The following is a 6,381-nucleotide window of genomic DNA, read 5'->3' as shown; positions in this document are numbered from 1 at the left end:
ACTCTTTGCAACACACTTACAAATGCATATTCCCTGCATTCCTCCTTCTGACCATGGGAAAAGATATGGACCTAATTTTATATTTGCAAGGGTTATAGTCATGTATTTTGATTCACCTGTTATGTTAAAAAATCCTTTTCATCTTATCCATCAAACCCTCCACTTATATATGAGGTAAGAAAAAATAATTAATAAATATGGATATTTTAACCAATTTTTATGACTGCTTTTAACATAAAATTTTACTGTGATCTCTGAATTATTTCCCCCAATAGATGACTTCCATGTTGTTATAGCTGATTCTGTCTCAATGTATTAATCTAACCCACATATACACTTTAGTTAAATGTATTTTGGCAGACATCCATAACTGAAATCAAATGTTGAACATTACAGAATATTTTTCTAATTGGTCATAAAACTTGCAGGATTTTTTATCTTATGATTACTTGCTATATGGTATTTTCAATTAGACTAAATGATCTAATATTTAGGGCAAATTGGCCAAACCAATGCTAGTGCTAATTGCTAGAGGCTACAAAAAAGTCACTTGATTTCTTTGTTGAATTAAATCTTACTGAGAATGTTGGTTACGTTTTCTTTCAGAACATGCATATACAGAAGCAGCATCTTGAGAACAAAATGTTTGCATATATTTTACAAGGATTGTGTAGTTTCAGCACAATTAAATCATGTAGGATTTTACTTTTCTTTGCAGTCCACTCTGGGGCGAGTGCAATGGGGCTTTTGTACAGCAGAATCCAAAGGGGCAAGTACAACTTACTCCGAAGAACCCAGTATAGCTTTAAACTCTCTGGTTTTGGTACTAGTAGCAGTGCAGCTGCAGTAGCTTTGACCCCCATCTGCCAATTGTATACTCAGGGTTCTGGACTCTAACATAACCTTTGCTGCTCAGCTAGGCTGCTGCTAATACTTAAACTGGTTTAAAACTAGCTTAGGTATATTTGCACAAGCGATAATCACACTTCTTGACTAGTATAGACTATATATTCTCAGGTGTTCTTATACCAACTTAGAATGTTTTAACTGGAAAAAAATCACTTGAGATACCAAATCACATTAAAATAGGTTGATGGGATTTCAATAAGTGGGTTTAACAAGTAACTGAAGGGGATAACAGAAGAAAGGACAAGGGAAACTACAGTTTAAAGAAGATTCGAATACCGTCATCTTCAGTAACATGGTGCCACTTGAACACACCATTGATTGAACTGAGATTTTGATTCAGTGCTGATTCAGAGGAAAAAGTGGTATCTAGCAAACAGCCAACACCATTTCCCATGGCAACTTTGCTTACATAGCTCCCATCCAACTGTTGTGTATAGGTCATGGGAATAGGTGTTGGAAGGCCTGGGTTTTATTATCTGCTGTGACTGTGTTTCACCTAGGAAAGGCACACAATCTTTGCAGCTTGCTTTCTCCATTTGTAAAATGGCAATAATGACATACATTTCTGTAAAATGCTTTGATGTCTATGAACATAAAGCTCCATATAGGAACACAAAATATTCTTATTCTTTCATTATATTTCTGTTTGCTCCTGTTGAGCTTTGTGAGACCTGGCAGGTTCAGAACCCCACGGCGTTTGCCTCTGGCCACTACCATTTTCTGGGTTGTTAGAGTTGGGGCTCTGGGAGATAAAAGAAAAGGTCACGTTCCAGCTTGTTTGCATTGTATTAGATGTATACTAAGGCTCTCAAGCTTGGCAACAATATTATTCTTGCTGCTTCTTCCTAAAAAGTTTCTCATTTATATACAGAAATAATGAACAAAAAGAATGTTAAAAGAATAGTCCAAACAGCATATTACTTCTAGCAGTAGTAATTTATCTGCCGGCCTCTGTGTTTGTGTAGATTTTCTTTCCTCTCCCAGTGCATACAATAACAAATTACTTAACAGAGCCAGGACTGCATATTTTCAACTTGTGATGCCTCTCTTTTGACCTGTACACAAACAAGCAACATGGCTGAGGATGTATGAGTTTTACATCTATAGGATTTTTTTGGTAATGTATTTATGTGCATTCAGAGGCTCTCCCAAGGCAATAGACTACTCTCCTTTCCCTAATGAAAGCAATAATGTGAAAATTTGCTGTAGGTGCTATAATGAAGGCCAGTACATTTTTAATGTGTTTTCAGCACACTGGTTGAAACATGATTGCCCTGTGTGTTAACTATTTCTTTCAACCATATAATGTGTATTTGGCACTAACAACAATACAATATTAGCATTTTATATGGTAGAGAGTCAACATTAATTAAATTATCGTTACAACAGTCCCAGGAGCTAGGAACGTATTATTAATCTCATTTTTGTAGAGAAGGTGAGGGAACAAGGACAGAAGGCCCGGTTCTCTTTTCCTTTCCACCAGATTTACGCTGAAGTCCCTGCTGTCATTCCACTGACTTCAGGGGAGTTGCTAAGGGGTTGGGGTGGTGCAGGCGCTAAGGTGCGTGGTTGATAGCCCAGAGGTTGCATGTTTGAGCAGAAGTGTTCGTGGCATGGCCTGCCAGGTTCCAACAACTGCGACTTCTGCTAAATATCTTGTAACAAGGACTTGAAAAAGGAAAGGAAAGTGGAGTCCCCCCAGACTTATACTAATTTAAATGAGAGCAGCATCAAGTTCAGAGAGATGAAGTGCTTTACTCCAATTCATACAACGTATGGCTACCACTGCTGAAAATTAAGCTCTGTCCTCTCACTCTTCCTCCATGTGCCTCTAACCTTCAAGTACAGCAGAGATGTTGCTCTGGGAGCCAACCACTCAAGAGGTGGTAGGCGGTTCCCCCAGGTCCTCCTTTCCCCCTCAGTTCCAGATTTGGAGAGTATGGAGAAGAGGCAGGTAGGGGGGCTCAGTTTTTTAGCAGCAGGCTTGAGAGTAAGGCAGAGCCAGTGTAAAGGTGCCCAAAATGAGTCAGTGACAGAGTGAGGAGTAGACCGCTTCCTAGTCATACAGCATCCCTTTGCTGTTTGCTAGGGAAATTTGATAAAAGAAGTAATGGAGCCTTCAGTTCTCTTTCCACTTGTATCTAGAAATAACTATCTAGAAAGGTCTAAGTCTGTAAGGCTAGAAATGAAGAAGAAATAAATTACTGCAACTTAACACGAAATGGGCCTATTTTTTTTTTCTGAGGAAAGTTAACAGCAGCAAAGAAAAATAGGTTTGCAAAGGCTGCCAATGAGCAAAGAACGAGAGTTAAAAGCCTCTTTATATGCAAATGTATTATTTTGTTTGTTTTCTTGAATTCTGAAGCACAATGGAACATTGGGTGTGCTCATTTGCATATCAATACCCAGAATGCACTCTCAGCTTACAGTTATTCCATAGCTGGGTTGGTGTCTAAGACTGTGTGAGGCTCAGGGCATGCTTATGAGTGGATTAAGTTCTTAAGGCTGATTGCTTTGCAGAAATGAGGGTTTTCAGAATATTTCTACACAAAGATAAAATCATCTTGCAAGACGTTATTCCACGGTAATTGGCAGAAATAGAAAAGCAATGTGTCTTAAAAATGCTTACAAATATATAAAACTACCATGTCCCTTACCTGCATTATTACTAATGTATCCATTATCAAAGTACTTAGCCGTCAGGTACAATGCAGTCACTCACTAGGAGCCTGGGGGACCATGGTAGAAATTCAGCCCTCCACAGGGATCAGCACAGAGTCTATGCAACATTTAAGTCCCACTCAAAATAAGGTCAAGTCTCACTTATTGTGGGGGGGGTTAATTTGCCTTATTTTAAGTAGCACCTATGTGTTGCCCAGGCAATGTGCCAGTTCTGCTTACAGGGCTGAGTTCTTCTCTGGGCTTCTAAATTAATTTTTGAAATCAGGTAACAAGACATCTGTAGCCAAGTCCTCCAAATGCAAAAAGTCGTAATAACATATCTACAAACTGATAAAGCTCCCCCTGGTTAGAAACAAACACAGGGCCAAATTATGTGAACAAAACCTGTGTGATTCATTGAAATGAACTGGATTTCATGGTTGCATCCAGATGAGTGTGGACTTTTGATTCCCTGGGGACAAATAGCAGCAGCACACCCCGGGGAACACCTGTGCCATTTGTGCTCTGGTGCATAGCAGATTACCCTGAGTGGGGTAAGAAGAGCTGGGGCCAGTAACTGTGCTGGCCCCAGCACCCTTACCTGAGGTCCTGGGGGCCTTCTGGGGCTGCAGTCACAGCAGGAAGCCTGGCCAGCAGCTGGAGCATAACTCCGGCTGGCCAGGCTCCAGTTTTGGGCAGTGCGTGCTGCTACCATGTATGCTGCCCCACTTTTTTCAGCTTGGGTTTTTTGACCCTGGAATCTCCCAGGGTCAAAGAAGCCCACCCATGCTGCAAGGTAGTAGCGTGGGGGATGCCTGCATGTGTGGTGTGTGGCACAACATACTGCAAGTTCATGCTCGTCTGGACGTGGCCTATGGGTATGTACAGCCTGCATGACCGAAAATCACAACTAACACTCCATTTGACTTGATGTTTGTATTTCACTGGAAAAGTCTGATAAAGCTCAACCCTTTTCATACTGTAACAAACAGCCTAATTGCTCATCTTAATTTTTTGAGTATTATTTTTTAAAAATCTAAATAAGAACAGAGTAAAGAAAAAAGGAAAACTTATTTGTTTAAAAAGTAAAAATCGACTGTAACAGTAAGCTTTCCCAAAAGGTAAGTTCTGTAAGAGAGCCAATTATGTAAAATTGATTGCAAGGCGTTCTTTGAGTTGGAAAATGAAATGCTTTTGGACTTTTAGCAGAACTCTAGGGATTACAACCTATTTGCAATCTTTCATTCTTGCAGAGATGAGAACCAGAGGTTAGGAACAGCTCAGTAATCATAAAATCAAAGCTCACATTTTTAAAGGTTTGCCTTGTTTATTTATAGTATTTTATGTACATACATATTACAGCACAATAGTTAAATGTTAAACAATAATCCATGCTCAAAACTTAGTTTGCAAAACTCTTCTTGAAAATACTTGTAATTGTTTCCCTAGCTCTGTTTTTTGAATGCTGCTTGTTTTTCTCATTCAGAGATATCTTTCCTGTAGCTCTTCATTAGGAGAGACTTTTTTTTGTCTCATGTCAGTATTTAAATGCATGAGAGCCAGGCAACCCTTAGGCCACGTCTAAATGAGATGCTGACTGAGCAGTCATTACTGCGCAGTCGTTTAGTACTTGTTTGTACAAGAATTACTTGTACAAGTAGTATTTGTTTGTACAAACAAGTACTAAATGACTATGCAGTAACCAGAGTTACTGTGCAGTAGTTTCACTGAATGGCTTTTAGGTGACGCTGACTACGCAGTAACTTGTTACTACTGTGCAGTGGTGTTGCATCATGCTTTGTGCCATGCCACACTATTGTGCAGTAGTAATGAGTTAGTGTGTAGCCGGCGTCTCATGTAGACGCAGCCTTATCGATGTTCGGAGAAAAACTCTGAGTTTAATTTTTGTTTTATTAACAACAAAGTATAAAGTCTCCTGTGTTTACTGGCTCTTGAACTAAGTTCACAGGATTATTAAGATGATGGCTCTTTTTTCATTTTTTTTTTTTTTGTTAAGACAAATGAAATGCTTTTGTTTAGTTTATTTACCATTCTGTGTAGTTAAGATGCATTGCTAAGAGTCGCTGTTTTCCAGCAGTTAACAGCTATGTCATACTCTACTGGGGAGAAAATCCAGGAGCTGGCTGGATTTATGTGAGAATCTGTAGCTCATGAACCAAATGTATAAAGACTGAAGTTTGCACAGCTGTGGAGTGTGTGAAGATCCAGAGTGCAACTGGCCACACAAGGAAGTCCTGCAAATTTCAGGGGATGAAGGACAGCTGGAGCATTGAAATGGGAGGCTGCCTTCTCAGTGCTATCCCTGAGGCTCTTTTCTACCTTGGTGGGTTGATTCTCTTCTGACATGCTCTCATGTCCTTCTTTGGGAATTTTGATAGCAAGAAAGAGGGACTGAGGGGACCTTATTGTGGTGCTCTGTGCGCGTAGATACTTGTATGTTTGCTAGAAAATTTAGAGTGCTTCCCTCGATGGTCATGCCTCCAAATACACAGAGCCCCAAGCATGCATTGTTCTAATGGAGGTGCTGCCACGTTTATAATGGGGCAATGGGGGTTTACACAGTAACTTCACATGTATAGTCAAATAAGCAAGCACAAGATGTTATCTCATGAAGTGAAGGTTGCTCTTTGAAAATCAGGTCCTCATTGCCTAAATCTTATTGTTTATAAATAAACCTTTCTGAGGAACTCAGAAGAGGTTGGTCTGATCTAACAAGCCCTGCAGATCACTTCCACATTAAGGCATGTTGAAAGTTCAGACTGTTCTAAAATGGCCTCTCTCTGTAAAAGT

This window comes from Gavialis gangeticus, unplaced genomic scaffold (genome assembly GCF_001723915.1).
Source record: "Gavialis gangeticus isolate Ggan-Ray unplaced genomic scaffold, GavGan_comp1, whole genome shotgun sequence".
NCBI lineage: Eukaryota > Metazoa > Chordata > Crocodylia > Gavialidae > Gavialis > Gavialis gangeticus.
Note: the sequence above shows the minus strand (reverse complement) of the source record.